The sequence below is a fragment of the Lissotriton helveticus genome, chromosome 8 (assembly GCF_964261635.1).
Source record: "Lissotriton helveticus chromosome 8, aLisHel1.1, whole genome shotgun sequence".
Lineage (NCBI taxonomy): Eukaryota > Metazoa > Chordata > Amphibia > Caudata > Salamandridae > Lissotriton > Lissotriton helveticus.
Genome location: NC_136069.1, coordinates 1128581842 through 1128602325, shown reverse-complemented (window position 1 = coordinate 1128602325; position 20484 = coordinate 1128581842).

Genomic DNA, 20484 nt, shown 5'->3' with positions numbered 1-20484 from the left:
CCCACTTGATTCCAACAACAGAGTGATCAACTTTCTGAATATTTCAATTAGGGAGGAGAATGTTAAACTTTACACAACTCTTTACAGAAAACCTAGTGAGAGGAATACACTCCTGCGCTACACCAGCCATCATCCACGCAACCTTAGGGACAATTTACCATTCAGACAGTTCCTGAGGTTGCGTAGGAATTGCATCAGGAAAGAGAACTTCTTTGAGGAATGTGCTGACCTCATGGAACGCCTCAGTGATAGGGGGTACCCTAGAAGTCTTCTCAAAAAAGCACGGAAGCGTGCTTGGTTCTGCCATCGCGAGTTCCTTCTTGAACCCAAATCCAGAAATTAATCTGACAAAGAGAGAATAAAATGTGCCACCACGTTCTGCACCAGAAGTAATGAGGTCAAAAAGATCGTAAACCAACATTGGCATCTGGTGGCAGATGAGATTGGCATCTCTGAACCCCCTAAGCATGTGTTCAAAAAGGCAGAAATGTGAGGGACTATGTTGTGGTATATAAATAAATAATACCGGATCTAGGTTTTACTGGACATAGCAATAACAGATAGCTCAATAAATAAGAGTCAAGATTCGAGGTAGTAGGAGTTTGCAGGTTTAATACAGCATAAAGGACAGGAACAGGACAACCTGCACGGGAACAGGATGGCAGCGCTGCCGGGGGCAGGATCAGAATCGGCACAACATTTAATAACAGTGCACAAATATATATACTAAAACAGTTACATTACAATGAATTACAGTAGGCGGAGCAGTGGGTGTGGTCAATAGCAGTCGCGAAAGATAAGGGTGAAAATGGGTGTAACAGGGGCGTATACATAGACATGTGATGTAAACGTAACAGAATATGTCATAAATGGGGCGGAAACATGGAGGGGGCTACCTAAGGAGCCGGGACCTCTAACCTAATGGTGCGCGTAAACTGATAATGACGTGTTACTAGGAGAAGCTGGGGGCTATGAACTCTGTGCTAGGAGCAGAGACTGAAGTCTGGAGAGTCAGGGCGACATGTACCTAAACAGTATCTAGTATCTGATGTTTAGAGAACATGTTGATATAAACTAAGAGTCAGGAGGGGAGAGGCTAACGGACTCTAAGACTGGAGCATGCATTATTCTACATGTAGTGCGTGATGAAGAATATTAAATGACCATTAAATGCAGTATTTCTCTTACATGGAGACGTAAAGGCTAGACAATGACGGAAACTATTGATGCGATTCAGTAGCTTAGGAATGCAGAGAAGGGGGGCTGGACTGATAACTAGAATCATAACATACTCTTGGCAGACTCGTAGGCAGAGCCAGGCTGAGCCGGGCACTGTGAGGCAGGAAGTAAGTGAAGGGTCGAGGATACAGGTGGGGGCTGTATCGCTCCTCAGCGAGGCTCAGGAGACAGGAGCTGAATCTGGTGTCCGGGCCCTTTTGAGGCCTAGAAACGGGGACTTTACAATGAAATAACGTGCACACTGAGAAACGTGGCAACGTAACTTTACATAGGCCTGATACTCGTAGCTTTCACGAGAACTGGAAACTGGCATACTAGTGATGGACACAACTGTAATTGCGTCTTTAATCAAACATGGGGATACATATGCATATTTAATCATGCACACATAACATAAGATGGAGGACACGTAGGGACACAGAACATGGCAAAATTTACTTTTCCACATTCCCTCCTTGTCACTACGTTTCCATCAGGAAACATCAATATTCATGATACCATCTATCATTTCATACAGTATCATTTGCTCGTCTCGAGTTTTCTTGGAACTGGATTTAGGACGGGACTTGGGACTAGGAACACATGATGTAGCACAAATGCCGCAAATCGCAGGGCCACATTGTAAACAGAGGCAGCAACTGAATATGATGGCTACTGCAATACCCAGAAATGACAATACTTTCCATCCCCAGGCGGAAATTATATTCCAGAACCAACCGGACCATGTCCAGGTGCCTGGATCTTGGTGTAACATATGGGCAATTTTATGGAGTCTGGTAATAGCTGAATAAACAGACGGTGCGTTATTAGGAATGAAAATGCAGCAACTAGATCCGATGACTCTACAGGCCCCGCCCCTATCGGCCAGTATGACGTCAAGGACGAGACGATTCTGGAGCACGACAATTCTCATAAAGGATTGTTCTTCGGTTAAGTTACCTAGAGCAGAAGTAGTCTCAATCACTACTGCTTCAAGTGTTCTGGTTAATCTACGTATCAGTTTACTATTCACGACAGTACCTAAGTAGGGGAAGACACCTTTATTGATATCTATGTATTGTTCTAGAGCAGTTTCAGTATAATCGACAATCGGGAAATTTCTCTTGTGTCTAGTATGTACTAGGAGGGAATTCCTATGATAGTCAGGTGGGGCTAGGAAAACTGGTGGCAGTAGGAAGGCAATGTAACATGTACCCTCCCAATCGAGGGGCAGACGAACATATGCGGTCTGACCACAAACAAAATAAGAATGACGTGAAGCTTTGAAAATAGATTTCCTACTGTCACTATACTTGACAATAGTAGTACAATCACTATGGCCTACATGTACGGAACCATTATTTCGGACACATAATTCACCTTTGACTGGTAGTACTGAAATAGCAGGTAAGTCTGGAGTAGAATCAGACTGAACATTCAGGACCATGAAATTCGAAGAATAATTACCTAGATTATAAACTTCATTCTCTAGATCTAACCCTGTTCTGTGGGGAAGACCTTGCTTGTCTGGGAAACATGTACTGTTCAGAAAAGACATATCTGTTGAAGATGACGTTAATGTGGACCATGCTCCACACGAACCATTATGTGAAAATGGATAAGGAAAGAGTGGCAGAACTCCCTTCGGTGTCTGGAAAGGGGGGAGTCGACCACACACCCAACAATTTGTGGCATTGCTGGTCTGGTGTGAATAATGTAACATGCGGATAAAAGAGTTATTACGCATAGCAAGACGATAAGAAAGTTCATGAGGAGGCAGATCACTAAACGTGTGCTCTACTGTAACATTAGCAGACTTATTTACATGAGAAACTGAAAAACACAAATAAAATGCATAACTGGTGCAGGAAATCATAATGCTGAAATATAGCAGAAAACATAAAATAATAGTGCAACTTCTAGAGTTCTCACTAACTCTCTCTCTGTGGGGGTCTATTATATACATGTCAGAAACCGGTCTAACCGTTTCACCTAGGGGAGGACTTAGACAATCAAACTGGCTGACTTATTTTACTAGACCTTAGTTTAAGCTTATACTCCTGTTGCGGAGTTTTCTCTAACAGGGAAGGGTTCGTAGCAATGTCTTTTGCGGGACAGTCCTTAAGAATAGTACTTTGGCAGTCTTTAAGATCCTCGGAAATGTTCTTTGAAACAGGTTTCAATCCAAAAAATCTTTTCACATGTGACAAATGGACCCAGCCCTTCCTGCCTTCCAGCTTGACGGCAGTACGGGTGGCCAGGAGGACCTGTCGGGGTTCCTTCCAGCGGGGCTCCAACGGACTTGAACGATCAAAGTTCCTGACCAAAACCATGCATCCGGGAACGATTTCATGCAGTGCCACCTCGGTATTGTCTGGAAATGCGGCAGCAACCTGTGAACGACAAGAGTTGAGGGCAGACATCAAGGAAGCTAGGTAATCTGTCAGCATATTACTTGAAACATCGGTAATACTTCGAGGTCTAGGTGTACCCCACATATTAGGGGGGCGGCCGAATACGACCTCATAAGGGGACAGGCCTGATCTAGAATGTGCGACCATGCGCATATAAAATAAGGCAACTGGCAGAGCTACTAGCCAGTCCACACCTTTCTCTTTACATACTTTTGCGATTCGGATTTTCAGGGTCTGATTATGTCTCTCTACGAGACCGGCTGCTTCTGGATGGCGTACACAATGGAACTTCCACTGGTACCCTAACAAAAGGGAAACATGTTTCATCAACTCGGATGAGAATGGCTGGCCGTTATCAGAATATACGACTCTAGGGAGTCCGTAGCGGGGGAAGAATTCACGAACCAACTGCTTGGCAGTGGTCGCGGCTGTGTAATCTGGGACTGGATATGCCTCTGTCCACCTGGACAAAGCGCATACCACTACAAGGACATACTTGAAACCTCGACATCGCTCCATCTGAATATAATCCATCTGGAGGACTTCAAAAGGGTGGTCAGGGGGCTGGAATCCACCTTGTTCCACCGGAACACTTTTACCTGGATTAAACTGACAACATATCATACAGGTACGGACTTTCTGCTTGGCTGCAGCTCGTAAATGCTTGTTAAAACCAAATGTTCTGGATACTGTCTAACATAGCTTTTTCTCCTAAATGTGCTGGACTATGTGCGGTATTGATAATGACTCGAACCATAGAATCGGGGAGAAACCATGTGGCTTTACCCTTCGTTACCCATCCCTGATCTGTCTGGACCCCTCCTTGTTCGGACCATTTCTTGATTTCATCGGGAGTAGCATGTAACTGGATATCTATGACATCTTGAGTGGGGTCCTTAACTGTCATACAGGTAGTCAGATCTGGAGTGTATGTCGGTGTCTTATTAACTGGAATGTCTGGTGTCTGTGCTGTAAGCTTGGCTGTGCGATCTGCTAGATCATTACCTTGAGAAATAGTGTCAGTAACTTTCGTATGTGCTTTGCATTTCATGATAGCAATGGATGTCGGTAAATGTATGGCATCTAACAGAGCTTGAATAAGGAGACCATGCTGAATCTTGGTTCCATGAGAAGTCATGAAACCTCTCTCCTGCCAGAGCACTCCGAAGTCGTGTACAACTCCAAATGCGTAACGTGAATCTGTGTAAACATTAACTTTCAGGTTCTTGGCGTGTATGCAGGCTTGTGTCAGAGCAACTAGCTCTGCTGCTTGAGCAGACAGGGTGTCAATACGGTGTGTTTCAATAACTTCAGTGTCAGTAGTCACTGCATACGCGGCTACTAGTTCTCCTGTACTTGTTCTCATACATGAACCATCCACATAAAGTGTCAGGTCTGGATCTGGTAATGGAATATCTGTCAGATCTTGTCTTGGCTTAGTCATAATATTAACTACTTCCACACAGTCATGTGTGGCAGGATTTGAATTTACTGACGGTAACAGTGTGGCAGGATTTAGAACGTTGCAGCGTCTGATTTCTATGTGTGGCTGGAACAGTGTCAATTCATAACCTGTTAAACGTGCAATTGTCAAGTGCTGAGTCTGTGTTCGGTTTAAAAGAACTTCCACGGAGTGTGGGACTTGTACTGTCAAGGAATGTCCTAATACTATGGAATCACTTTGTCTGATAGCTAGTGCTGTGGCTGCAACTGACTTGAGGCACGCAGGCAGAGCCTGGGCTACAGGATCTAATGTGCTCGAAAAATAAGCACAGGGCTTGTATTGTCCTGCTTGATCTTGTGTGAGAACAGATAATGCTGTACCTTCACGTTCAGTGACGAAAAGTGTAAAAGGCTTACTGTAGTTCGGTGTTGCTAGAACTGGAGCTTGGCATAGAGCCTTCTTTAACTCATTAAAACTAAGTGTATGTTCAGATGTCCAAGGGAGGACAGTCGATACGGCTGCCTCCTGTGTCGTTAACTGTATCAGTGGCTTAGCTAGAAATGCATACTGAGGAATCCATTGTCTGCAGTAAGAAGTGAGGCCAATAAAAGCACGTACCTCCTTCTGGGTCTTGGGCTGAGGAAGACTCGCTATTAACTGGATACGGTCAGGTGTCAACTGCCTACCCCTCTTGGACAGTAAGTGGCCTAAATAGATCACTTGCTGGACACAGAATTGAAGCTTAGAAGGGGACACCTTGTGCCCCATCTCGGCAAGGAAATACAAGACTGTAAGGGATGCTCGCTCGCAAGCACGTTCAGAACGGGCTGTGATCAGTAGATCATCGACATACTGGAGCAGGGCAGTGTCAGTTGGCATGTGAATATTGTCTAGTTGTCTCTTAAGTGCTTGACTGTAAATACTTGGACTTTCTGTGAAACCTTGAGGAGCGCGTGTGAACATATAGCTCCTTCCATTTAAACAAAATCCGAAAAGAAACTGGCTGTCTGGATGAATGGGGACACTGAAGAACGCGTTCTTGAGGTCTATGACTGTGAAAAATGTGGCTTCAGAATCAATGGCTGTCAATAGGGAAGAGATATCTGGGACAACTGGGTACTGGGGAATAATACATTTATTAAGCTCTCGGAGATCAATCACTAATCGATATACAGGGGGTGCATTTGGATCAGTACGTTTCATGACTGGAATGATCGGAGAATTACATACATTGGAGTCAGTTTCTACAACTACTCCTTGAGCGATGAGCTCGTCAGTAATTTTGGATAAGGCTGCTACAGCCTCAGGTGGCAATCTGTACTGCCTGATTCGTGGTAACACTACACCTGGCTTGAGAGTCACACGATGGGGTGTGATTTGCATATAACCAACATCAGTTGGACCTTGTGCCCATAGATGCTGCGGAACATTAGACAATCTCGGATCAAAATCTCGTAATACATAGTGACCCTTGAAGTCACGTAGGAACAATCGTATTCCCTCGGGGGAGCAGCATATGACTGCACCTAATTCTTTCAGTGTCTTAATGCCTAACAGATTTTCTGGACATGACTTCGTAAGTAACAGATCAGTAGTGCGGGACAATGGACCTACTTCTAGAGTAACTGGCTGAGATATCTCGTTTATAATAGGCTTTCCTGAAAATCCAAGGGAAACATTTCTAGAGCCTGAGAGCGGAGCCCCTGGAACTTCGGCGTGACTAATGGTGGTCCTACTTGCCCCTGTATCAATCAAAAACTTTCTGTCTTTCCCTAATACTTGACTATGAACATAGGGACCCTCTTGATCTACAGGTATCTCGATGAGAGGCAAGCCTACCTCCCTCTCTAGGCTGTTTCATGAATATGGCTGATACTCTGGATACTCGGACTGTGCATACTGGTACATCTGCTGTGTAACATGCTGTGTTGCAGCAATAGGCTGCGGTGCTGGAACTGTCTGTTGTGCATTCTGTGGCTGAGAAGTCTGTGAAACTTGTTCTTGTCTAGGCGGACGTGGTCTTTCTTTAGTTTTACCGGTAGCTATGTTGTGTTTCAGAACTGCACACTCGTTTATGAAATGACCTGGCTGTTTACAATAATTGCATGTCCCTTTAACGGGAGCTGCAGAATGACTGGCTTGATTCGGACCCCTCTTCTGACTGTCTTGAGGAATAGATTGTGCAACTAGTACTTTCATTTTCGTGTCTTTCATACGTTTTCTTTCATGATCTTGCTCTTCTCTGATTCTATTCTGGTGGTATTGAAGCATCTGTAACATCTGGGACGGGGTATTAGCTTGCCAGGTACTTTCGACTTTCAAAACTCGATTCTTAACTTGTGGACTTGAATTCTCGACTAACTTAGTAACAAAAAGATGAGGGTATGACTCGCTACTTGTCTTGAGGCCACTGTTTATACTAAAACATTTCTCGAATCTAGAATAAAAATCACTAGTGTCTTCGTCTTGTTTCTGTTTACAGGCTGAGATTGCATCCCAGTCTTCCTTTTTCGTGGCTAATAATCTTGGCAAAACTTGTATTAACAGTTCTGGTAATTCTTTACATTTCTCTCCTAGACCGGTACCTGGTACTCGTGCCTTATCTTCAGCTTCGAGAACTGCCCAATCGATCTTTTTCTCTCCCACCTCCCAATCTTTTTCCTTGAGTTTTTCATATACCCCTGCGGGCAACAGGACTTTTAACATTTTAATTATATCTGGATACGTGTATTCTCCCATACGGAGCATGTCCTTTAATTCTCGGTGGAACCCTGCTGGATCTTTATCATGACAGGGAATTAACTTTTTCATCTCTAAGAGTTCCATCTTTGTAATCGGAGTGTAAACAAACACTCGTTGCATTTCACCATCTGTTGTCCTAACTGGGTGTACTTCTCGTAACGGATTCTGTCTGTCTATGTAAAACGGTTTACTTTCTGGAGGTGAGACATGAACAAAATGCGGGTTCAAGAACATACTATATTTGTGACGCTGTTCTAGAATGACACTAATTAAATCGGTACCTAAACCTTTCCATCTATACTGGAGTAACTCGTTCAGGACATCGTGTAACGGACCTGGATCAGAATGTTGACCCTCATACAATGTAATGAGGTGCTGGATCATATACATACCCACCAGTCGCTGCTCGGCTGGGGGCAATTTCAGGAACATTTGTGCCACTATTTCGTCTGGAAAAGTGGTAGAATCAGTAATCCATCGGACTGCTGATCGGGCTAGTTCTTGTTCATGCATAGTACTTAATTCACTGTAACCGATTCGTGATTTCAGAATGTGATCGGTAGCTTGAAATACTTGTTCCAGAGAACCTTGTTCTGGTGCTGGATGATGTAAAACTGACTTGTGTTCTAGGCGCAAATGGCGATCTGGAAATCTAGATTTTCCTACATACGCTATTCTAGTGGGATTCTCGTCCTCTACCTCTTCAGTAGAGTCATTTTCTTTCTCGCTTACTTGTGCTGCTTTACGTTGTTCGTGTAACTTTAGTATTTCCTTACGAATTTTCTTGTACATACTCTCTATACTACTGATAGTCTTGTGTTTACCCTCGGCTATATTATCACTCCACCTTGTCAGGATTTTCATTTCGGCCTGATCTTTAGTCGGGGAATCTTGTTCTCTTATTAGACAATTAATCAGAAACTTTAATATCATGAGCTGGATCTCAGCTTTCCTTTGAGACATGGCTTCGCCAATACTTTCTGGATCATCCCCTGTACGGATGAAACGATATATTCTGTCTAGATCTCCTTTCATATCTGGTAGGGTGTCTAAATACCCGGTCACCCGTCTTACACGGATGGAATATATTACTGTACTATCATCACCTGCAACTGGATCATAGCGGCATTCAGTGAGAGCTCGTCGGATTTCTGCAACGGACTTAAATTTGGGCGTACGCTGTAACGCACATTCATGTAACTCGGCCAACGTTCTACGTTGGTGCGGTGGCGGGGTACCAGGAGGACCTCCTCCTGCGGCCCCTAAACTGGAATCGTCGACTGATACTCTTCGTACCAGCGCGGCGGGAAATTGTAATGTAGGCTGGACCGGGGGTACCGTAGCAGGTACTGCAAGAGGTGCCCCGGTGTCTGGGGGAGCAGGAATTGCCTGATTTACAGGGACTGGCGGAACAGGATTTGCATATTCCGGGACTGTGTCGTCCAAATAGGACGAGATGAAAATATCAGCTGCGGTCGGTTTGTGACGTAGCTTGGTCGGAACCAACGGTGGCGGAAAATTACTGGATGCCTCCGGGGTTGCTTTTGGCAAGCCCTCGGCAAGAAGAGGATACATACCCTTGATGAGGGCATGCCTCTGTCTGTCTGACTGTTCTGTTTTAACTCGTTCACCTATCTCGATTAGTTCCCTTTCTTGGGCTCGTTCCAAGGATTCTCTACTTAGTTCTGACTTTCTGATTTCTTTTTCGGTTCTTTTATGAGATTCTTTGCGCCATAACTCGATGGCATCTTTCTGTGACTGTCTGGCTTTCTTGTTCCATAATGCTTCTTCTACTCTCATGATGCACTCGGCATCCCATGTACCTGATACGGGCCATCTATACTTTTCCTCTAACTCTTTGGTATACTCTACCCATAAATCTAGATATAATATGGCACTTATGCCATGCTTCTGATACATAAAATGACCTGGACTGTCCCTAGGCGGGACAGGAACTGCTGCTTCTAGCAGACCTTTTCTAGTTTTTAACTGACGTAATTTCGAGAATAAGGGCATGACTGAACTGTAATCTAGACACAATACAATACACAATGAACACGATAATTACTTCACATTCATACCACGACATTAAAATACATGAAGAACATTTAAAATAACAGTTCGAACAGAATACTACCTGGAATACTGAAAACAGAATACATGAATTTTCTCGAGAACAGAACTGACTAGAACAGAAACTAGATGCACTGCTGAAACAGTACGAAACTTACCGGTCTCATAAAGAGACACGTCAGGACCCGCATCCACCGAAGTGGACACTTCGTTTTGGGTCTGTGTACCACCAACCCACGGACCAGAGTCAATTAGATTGACCCTGTCTAGATACTACCCCAGCAATGGTACTCACCGGGCAGCAAGAACGGAAGGCCTCGGACTGGACTGGACTGCTTCGACGCCGGACGGACGAACTTCGGACTTCTGTTACGGGTGGGCCTCCGGATACCTCGGACCTTGGACTCTCGGCTTGGGCTCTGGTCGGGACTCGCCGCGTTCCTCCACCGCCTCGTCTGGATGCTGGACCGCCACCTCCGTCTCCTCCGTGGGCCTGAGGGATACTTGAAGCAGAAATATCTGCACGTGCACGGTATGGTTCCGTCACGGCTGCAGAGGGTCAGGGGGCCGGCGTGGCTTCACCGGCGCGTGGGGAAAGGGCAAGTCCCTGTTCGGGCGCCATTATGTGGTATATAAATAAATAATACCGGATCTAGGTTTTACTGGACATAGCAATAACAGATAGCTCAATAAATAAGAGTCAAGATTCGAGGTAGTAGGAGTTTGCAGGTTTAATACAGCATAAAGGACAGGAACAGGACAACCTGCACGGGAACAGGATGGCAGCGCTGCCGGGGGCAGGATCAGAATCGGCACAACATTTAATAACAGTGCACAAATATATATACTAAAACAGTTACATTACAATGAATTACAGTAGGCTGAGCAGTGGGTGTGGTCAATAGCAGTCGCGAAAGATAAGGGTGAAAATGGGTGTAACAGGGGCGTATACATAGACATGTGATGTAAACGTAACAGAATATGTCATAAATGGGGCGGAAACATGGAGGGGGCTACCTAAGGAGCCGGGACCTCTAACCTAATGGTGCGCGTAAACTGATAATGACGTGTTACTAGGAGAAGCTGGGGGCTATGAACTCTGTGCTAGGAGCAGAGACTGAAGTCTGGAGAGTCAGGGCGACATGTACCTAAACAGTATCTAGTATCTGATGTTTAGAGAACATGTTGATATAAACTAAGAGTCAGGAGGGGAGAGGCTAACGGACTCTAAGACTGGAGCATGCATTATTCTACATGTAGTGCGTGATGAAGAATATTAAATGACCATTAAATGCAGTATTTCTCTTACATGGAGACGTAAAGGCTAGACAATGACGGAAACTATTGATGCGATTCAGTAGCTTAGGAATGCAGAGAAGGGGGGCTGGACTGATAACTAGAATCATAACATACTCTTGGCAGACTCGTAGGCAGAGCCAGGCTGAGCCGGGCACTGTGAGGGAAGAAGTAAGTGAAGGGTCGAGGATAAAGGTGGGGGCTGTATCGCTCCTCAGCGAGGCTCAGGAGACAGGAGCTGAATCTGGTGTCCGGGCCCTTTTGAGGCCTAGAAACGGGGACTTTACAATGAAATAACGTGCACACTGAGAAACGTGGCAACGTAACTTTACATAGGCCTGATACTCGTAGCTTTCACGAGAACTGGAAACTGGCATACTAGTGATGGACACAACTGTAATTGCGTCTTTAATCAAACATGGGGATACATATGCATATTTAATCATGCACACATAACATAAGATGGAGGACACGTAGGGACACAGAACATGGCAAAATTTACTTTTCCACAATGTGGTAAAATCACTGTTAAACAAATGATGAAGAATCGGGGGTGCACAGCAAGGTAAATGAACTTTGTGGAAGCAATTGTTCAGGTAAGGGTGCTCACGAAGGGTGGTGTTATCCGTCAAAACACCATCAAATAATCCTCAAGTTGTGTATGCAGAAACTGCGAATACATCCCCTTCGAAATGGCACACCGAGAGTGATCACAGGAGTGATTCAATGTTCAAAAAGTTTTTATTTTGTATACACTTGTTTTCAGTGTTTGTAAATATTCTGGGCTGATATTAACAGCATATCAAAGGGCACCATGTATTGGTACTTTTTAAAGAACTCATTCCCCAATGCATTTCGGGCGGTGAAGCCCTTGGTCACGGAGAGCTGTGGTGGAAGATGAACAGGGTAAGGGTAAGTGAGGAGTCAGAACAAACTGTGGGGAAAATTACCAGTGAAAATGGTGTGGGAGTTCAGGGGCATTATTTGAAACGTGCTCGAAACTAACGTGAGGGTACAGGAAGTGTCATGGGCCCTTACCGCGGGTGTGCAGAGATAAATATAATTACAACAAACAACTCGAGTCAATGTAGTCAAGCGGACTTACTTCTAAGTAACGCGTAGCGCACACACAGCGCTGTCGATCTGTTCGTGGGTCTGGTTTGTCATGCGCCGGTGTGCAAGGTTAGTAAATGGGCAGATAGGTAGAAAGCGACATAGGACTATTACATTGAAAGCTCGCAGTAAGACGTGTAAGTGGGGGCCATATTGGAAAGGTGAGCAAAAAATATCAGGGTGGTTAAAAAGAACAGTGAGGAGGTGAAAAAATTCGGGATGGTAAAGGAAAACAAGGAATATGGCGAGACAGTTATATACAGTCAATATATGGGAATATACAGTCAATATATAGAAATTACAGATAACAACTAAATTCAAAGCGATCATTAAGCCCATTGGGCTTCTGAGTCTGTAACAGGTAAATCCATTCCAGTTCTCTTTTTAACAACAATTTGTTGTTATCAATTCCTTCACGTTTAGGGATGACTTGTAATACAATGAATTTCAACTGAGCGATGGTATGGCGTGCATCAGCAAAATGCATAGCTACATTGGATTTTTCCATCTTAAGTCGTATATTGGACTTATGTTCATTGAGGCGGGTTTTTATTTTGCGCTCTGTTTTGCCAACGTATAGTTTGCCACACGGGCATTTTAGGGCGTAGATCACGTTGGTGGTGTCGCAGGTGGCATCAACTGAAAGTTTAATGTTGTGGCCTTTCATGGGGTGTTGTATGCTGTTGCCTTTGATGACATTATTGCAATGGTTGCAATTTAGACAGGGTTGGGTTCCACGGTGATGTTGAGATGTTTCAGAAGGCCTTCCAAGTATTTCCTTGAGATTTCTGCTTCTAGTATGGGCAAATATGGGTAATTTTTCAAAAATGCCCTGAAAATCAGGTTCGTTCTGCAGTATAGGCCAATGTCGGCGTATAATCTTTTTATATGACGCGCTAGCTGTAGAGTACTTGGACACAAGTACCATGCGTTGTTCATTGGCTTTGTGAGTTTTTTTTAGGGTGTCTGATCTGGAAATATTGGCAACACGTGAATGTGCTTGGTGAAGTATGTTTTCAGGGTACCCCCGGTCACGAAACCTGTCATGCATTTCTTTAATGCGAGTGTCAACGATTGTCTCATCCGATACTATGCGCTTGACACGCAACATTTGTGAGAAAGGTAAATGTTCCTTCAAAGAACTTTGATGAAAGCTGGCAAAGTGGAGTGCGTTATTGCGGTCTGTACTTTTCCTATGTATGTCCGTACTTAGGCCTTCAGGAGTGTTTTTTATCAGGACATCCAAGAAAACTATTTCATCTTCACTAATTTGCCATGTGAGGTTGATACGTGGGTCTTTGTTATTGACTTCAGTCAATAAGTTTTGTAGAGAATCTTTGGTGTGGGACCACAGAATGAAGAGGTCATCTATGTACCGTACGTACATTTTTGCGTGGTTTTGAAAGCTAGGATCGGTGTACATGTAATTTCTTTCCCAATGTTCCATGTATGTATTCGCGTATGACGGGGCAGCGCAGTTTCCCATTGCCATTCCGGAGAGTTGCAAAAACGTTGACACAAATGAAATGCATGACAGGTTTCGTGACCGGCAACTTTAACTTAAATGGCAGACACTGGTGGTAGACACATGCAGTTCAATTTACCATGAAATTACTGTAAGTGAAAAGTAAGGAGGCTCATCCCCAATAAAGGTAAAAAATCGGGTGATCAAAATGCAAAGAAATCTGAGGATACTAAATGAGCAGCACCCATTTGCAACACAGTGCCTATTTCTATGGTTCTATATGTTAGTATGTAGTGGATGTTATGCATTTATCTGAAATTATGCAACTCCTAATATTTCAAGCAAATGTTCAAACAATGAGAGCAACGGACATTGAAAGCATCTTTGTAAGGAATACTAAAATCAATTTAATTTATCAGGGCAAATAAGCTGTTAATGTATTTTTTCTTTTTTTATATTATTGCAGCTGTGTAAACCATAACATCACAAATGATTTGCTGGGAAGGAAATCTAGCAAGTAGGGAGTAGCAGCTTCGCCATCTATGGTGTAACTGTGAGGCATTAGATACAGTACCTGGAAAATCAAAATCAGGCTGAAATGTCCATGGTGGAATTAAATGATTTAATCGATTAATTCAATGCACAGGCTATTGATCATCTTTACTATTTTAGCATAACTTAATGAGACTCAAACATTGATATATTGTGAAAGTCAGTGGAAACTGGACATGAGGTACAAAGCTAACTTAACACTTGCAGGTGTTTAACGTATGACTTTTGTCTATCAGTAGCCAGGATCGAGCTGTAAATGCTTCTCTTACAAAAGTATAATATTACATGTTTTTAAATAGACTACTGTATATGTATTATCATATGTAGTCAAACAACCTACAGAACTGACAGCATATACTATCATAGGGATAACTTTGCATTGCATTCAGCTGTTGCCAGTTGAGCATGTCAAGCTTCCTGTATTGCCTATTATAATGCATTATATTATCTAGTATCTGTTTAGTCACCTTCAAATTCTATATTCTAATCCTCAACACATCAGAGCTTCCTCCTCACGTCTTGAGTTCTGCAAGAAGCTTAAGACCTGGCACTTTGTATAAACAACTTGGGGTCCACACACCAACATACCTGACCTAGTGCCTGGGTACTCTCTGGGTGGTTAGTGCACTATAATAATAATAATAATAATCCACATTTGTATAGCGCACAATCACCCGTTAGGGTCTCTAGGCGCTGGGGGCCGTCGGGAAGATTAAGCAAGCTATTGCCCAGAGTCGCATGATGCTGGGCTAATCTGCCGCTGGAGCCGGGGATCGAACCCTGATCCCCGTGTCAGTTGCCCTGGCCGCGGCGCCACACCTCTCCCACAACTATACAGATCAACATAAATAGCATAACAACGTAAGTCCTGCTACCAACTTGTTCTATGCAGTAGGCATATACAGTGCTTAATTTGCAATATAATAAGTGTCATTGCTCAAAGTGTTTCTCAGAAGCCTTTGGCTCTTGCTGACAAATATTCGCATTGTTGAATATCAAAGAAGCTAGTATTAATTCCACCTCTTGCCTCTTTCTTTCACCACATACACTCCCTGTCCACTTATTTTACTGTAGCATTTGTTTTTTAATGCTTCTTTCTACCTTTGACACTGGTACTCTGTCTTTCTCCACCTTCTCCTTTCCTCCTTTGTGTTTCTCTCTCTTGCTCTGTGTCGAAGTCTGATGAGGAAAAGTACATTCTGGCCTCCAAAAATGAGTGAAGGTGGAACCCACCTGTAACCACCGGCTCTAATTAAGTAGCGGTGGGCGAAGAATACTGCTTTGCGAGCGGAGTTCGCAGAGTTCAACCCACTCCGTGTAGAGTTCTGGAAAACTCTTTGAAGTGATGAGGAGCAGAGTTTTTTCTCTCGAGTGGCTCTCCAGCATTAAGTTGCTGAGTGCTCTCGAGAAAAAAATCACATGCTAGACCAGCTCCCAGTGAGATTTCTCAATAAAAGATGTCACGGCAGGTCTCGACTGCTGCGTTGAGAAATCCGCTGCTTGCATTGAGGAAGCTGCCCCTTGAGTAGAATGTCTACTATATAGCAGCAGGATGCAGCAGGGCCCTCTGGCATGACAAGTAGTGCCACTCATGCTCATTTTACAGTGCAGGACAAACTCCCTGTGCTAAAATTCAGTGCAGGCAGTGCAAATTAACAGACTCCGCTGCCGGCAGAAGTTTTTCTGGCGGCTCACAGAGTTGCGCAGAGTAAACCTCTGCGAGCTCCATCCAGGACTAAAATTAGGCACTGGACGAATACCTTTTTCATTTCATAATGATCACTTCACTGCCTTCCTTTATGGAAAAGAATATTATTCAAAGTACTATACATGAGTATCAAAGCCTTCCTCCCTGGTAGTTATTTGTGTTCATAGACTCCTAGAACATCTCTGCAGTCTGCTTCACAGGTTAATTTGTCACTTTAGTTTACTGCCATTGTTGAACTGAAGTCTGATCTTTTTATATGGCCACCACGATTTATAACACCCTTCTTTTTCCTTTACCATGCTGAATATTTTTCGGCAAGCCATTGCAAACCTGGCTTTGCATACTGATTATGTAGTGTCCACTTGAACTTGTTGTTTCTCAGTGTACCACAATATTACCCCAATAGAGAGTGAGTGTGCTCTAGAAATAGATTTTTATCATCATCATCAGGAAAGAATTTATGAACCTGACAGGTAATGCCTATCAATCAAATAATCTGAATTTTCAAAAGCACAGCTAATCACGTGTGAGGGTATTCAGGCACTAAAGGTACTGCTGAAGGGGACTCAGTTGAACTTCCAGGTCTTGAGACCTTTCCTGAATAGCAGCAGACATGATGAGGTCTTTGGTGAGGCCAGAGGTCAGTCAAGGACTTCACAGTGAGGTAGGAGAAAAAACACCCTCACTGTTATTATGGCGGATGTAGGGGTGTGGGTGAGGCAGATGGGGGTAGAGCGCAAGTGCCTCGAGGAAAGGTGGAAGTTCAGTCAGTGGTTGATATATGCTGGTCCTCGGTTGCGGAGGACTTTGATGGAGTGGATCAACATCTTGGACGGGCATATCTTCTGAATGGGGAGCAGTAGAGGTTTTTGAGGTGGGGGTGATGTGGGTGCATTTGGGAAGGTCTAGGATGAGTCTGGCCACTGAGTTCTGTATTGTTAGAAGTATCTTAGGAGGTGCAAGGTGCTTCCTTCGTAGAATGCATTGCGGTAGTCCAGTTGGCTAGTGGGAAGGGTTTATGTGGCGGTGCGTCTGGTGTCAGTGAGTAGTCACTTGAAAATCTTGCGGAGAATGCGCAGGGTGATGAAGCACGTTGGATGAGATTGCATTGATCTGTCTTTTCATGGTAAGATTACTGTCCAGGATGATGCTGAGGATGCGGCATGGTCAGTTGGGGTAGTTGAGGGTCCTAGTTTGGGGGTCACCAAGCATTGTTTCATGGGGAGGTGTTGTTCCCAAGAGATAAGCAATTCTGTCTTGTCTGAGTTGAGTTGTAGGCAGTTGTCTCTCATTCAGTCGGCGATGTTCATCATGCGTCCGCAGAAGTTGGTCAGGGTGGTGGAGGGATCTTCTGATAGTGAGAGGATGAACTAGGTGATGTCACATAGGAAAAAATGTTCAGTCCATGTGAACTGACAATTTTGGCAAAGGGAGTCAGGTAGGTTTTGAACAGGGTGGGGCTGAGGGATGAACCTTGATGGACCATGCAGATTGTGTTCCTGGGTTCGGAGGTAAAGGGCTGAAGGTTGAATCTCTGGGTTCTACTGGTGAGGAATGAGGCAATCCACTAGAGTGTCTCCTTGAATTCCAATGTTGTAATACCTTTTGATCAGGGTATGATGTAATACTGTGTCGAAAGCTGCTGAGAGGTTGAGGAGATCCACCATTTTTACTTGGTTGAGGAGTGATCTGATGTTGTCTGGGGTTGCAATCAGGGCAGTTTCGCTGATGTGGTTGGTGTAAAATTTGGATTGAAGATTTTTGTTCTCCAAGTGTTCTGTGAGTTGGCATTTGATGGACTTTTCATGGACTTTGGTAGAAAAGGGCACCAGACAGATGGGGCGATAATTCTTGAGTTTGTTGGGATCGGTAGATGGTCTCTTGATTAGGGACTTGACTTCTGCGCACTTCCATTCTTCAGGGAATTTGGCCCTGCTGATGGATGCATTGATGATTGTGGTGAATATGCTGCTGATTGTCTTGCTTCCAAGGTTGAAGTTGTGTGGGGGCACATGGGAGCTCCTGAGTGGACAGTAGACATAATGGCTGCAGTGTCTTGCATGGTGAGCTGGCTCCAGATGGTGAGCAGGTGGTCATGGTCCTCATTCATGAGATCAAAATCGTTGAGGAGGCCAGTTGGTTGGGGTTTGAAATTTCTGTAGATGTTGGAGATCTTGTTGATGAAGTCTACCAGGGAGTTGCAAAGTTCTTGTGAGGGGGTGAAGACGTTTTCGGTGGCTGAATGGCTGTAGAACATTTTGAGGATGTTGAAGAGTTCCATGTTATGGTTGGAGCTTGCTTTGATGCAGCAGCCAGGGCACTTCTTTTCATCTTTTTCAGGAGTTGGTGGTTTTGGTTGAGAACGTTATTGTATGTTGTTCGGTCTGTGGGTTCCATGCTGCTGTGCCATTTCCTTTTGAGTTGTTTGCAGGTGCACTTCATGGTTCTTAGTTCTATTGGGTTACCGACTGGCTTGCTTGGACAAACTTTTGAGCTTGGTGGATTAGCTTGGTGCAATTCTATTTGTGCAGTCTCCAATCCAGGCAGATATGTTCTTGACTGCCTTTCTACGTTGGTTGTGGTGTGAGGTCGGGAGGTGCTGAGGGCATTGGTCCATTGAATTTCAGAGATCTTGCTCCAGCTGCGGTGTGATGTGCGGGTGGCTTGGGGTGGTGCTGGTGAATCCTGAGATGGTGAAGCGGACGATAGTGTGGTCAGCCCAGGTGATCTCAGTGACATGGCTGTAGTTGATTCTGATGCTCGCTATGAAGATCGGGTTGAGTGTGTGTCCTGTAATGTGATTGGCAGAGTTGGTGTCATAGAGGTCATTGAGGTAGTAGAGGAAGACGTAGTTTTCAGAGTCGATTGCGAGCGGAGCAATAAAGTTGGAAATGGCGTTGCAGACACTAAGGCGAGGTCCTGGAGGTCTGTAGGGGAGTGTGCCTCTGATAGTGGTTTTGCTGTTTGTTTGGAGTTGGAAGTTGAGGTGTTCCATGATCAGGGTGATGTGACATCTGTGGAGGAGGTGCAGTGGATGGTTTCTTTGGGAATGATGGTGATGAATGCTTGTTAATGCAGTTTCTGTGTGTATTCTTGTAGCCGTTGGCCATGACAATGTCAGGCATAGACACAGGGTTGAGCCAGGTGTCAGTGAGGAGGATGACATTGGGGGTGAGGAAGGTGATGGTTTCCAAGATGTGGGTGGAATGCTTTCAGAAATCATACTTTGAGATGGTCTGGGGTAGTGGTGGTCACCGTGTGTGCTGGAGCTTTGTTGTTGCAGGAGAAAAAGCAATGCCAGCTGAAAATAGGTGATTCTGTGGATCGGGGAGAGGTGCAGAAGCAGTTGTTGATGAGGAATCCTGGGTCCAGGGCTTGAAGCTCAAGTGCAGTGTATATTTGGGTGGCGGTAGGACCAGGGTTCCTTGTACTGGGAGCGGTCCAGATGCAGATAGTGGCTGGGAGTGGTGCAGGCACAGACAGGCACAGATAGGCTTGCCATTGGTGCTCCGGTGGCATGTCTGTGCTGCGGCCTTCATAAGCAGTCCTGTAGGGTGAGAGGTGCTAGCAGGAAGTGGGAGGTGGGAGACCACGGAGTGGGTACAAAATTGCGGGAGCAATGAGCACAAAACACAACAACAAACAGTACCAGAAACAAAAATACAACATCAGTAAATGCAGCAAGGGTAAATCAAATACAACACTGGTGTAAATAAAGCCAATAGGGACTATATCAGTCAACATACTAATAAGCAATCCTCAGCGGAGGGTGAGCAGCACACTAATCAAGTTAGTTTCTATATAGGCAAGTACTTAGAAACTCATCATTGTTAAAGTTAGCAAGGTATTAAACTAATGATTAAAATATAGTAAAATAAGAACATTTGCTGAAAAATAGTAACAGACTCTTGGATTAAAAATAATTTCAAACATGTATCCATAAAAACCTCATGCAAATGTGCAGTGAGGAATCAGGATCTGTTTGCAGTTTCTCCCCACTTTTGCCCCCATTTTGAATACTAGGTGCTGGTTTTCTGACTCTGATTACGCCCTGGGCTCGGCTATCTATCACCAGGGCCTGTGCACTGATTAAAAGAACATTTAGGCATAATTATAATTGGCAATGAAAGACCCCTGTAAGTCCCTAGTATCTAATAAGGCAAGGGTGATTCAAACGTTCTATAAGTCCTTAGTATATAATAGGGCAAGTAGGTTTATAGGCCCCATAGATTTCCTGCACTAGAGTGTGCAGTGCCGAGTTTCCTGCTGTCATTTTAAAAGCCAGACTTATCTTGCAGGCTGCTTTAAAATTGTAATCATATGCAAATTCGACTTTCAAATTAAATGTACTTCCAATGCAGTTACCTCCCTTATTTTTACATATAAGGTTCCCATGGGGTAGGGTGCCATGTACCTATAAGCAGGGATATTATAAAATATGTTTTATAAACCTTAGTGA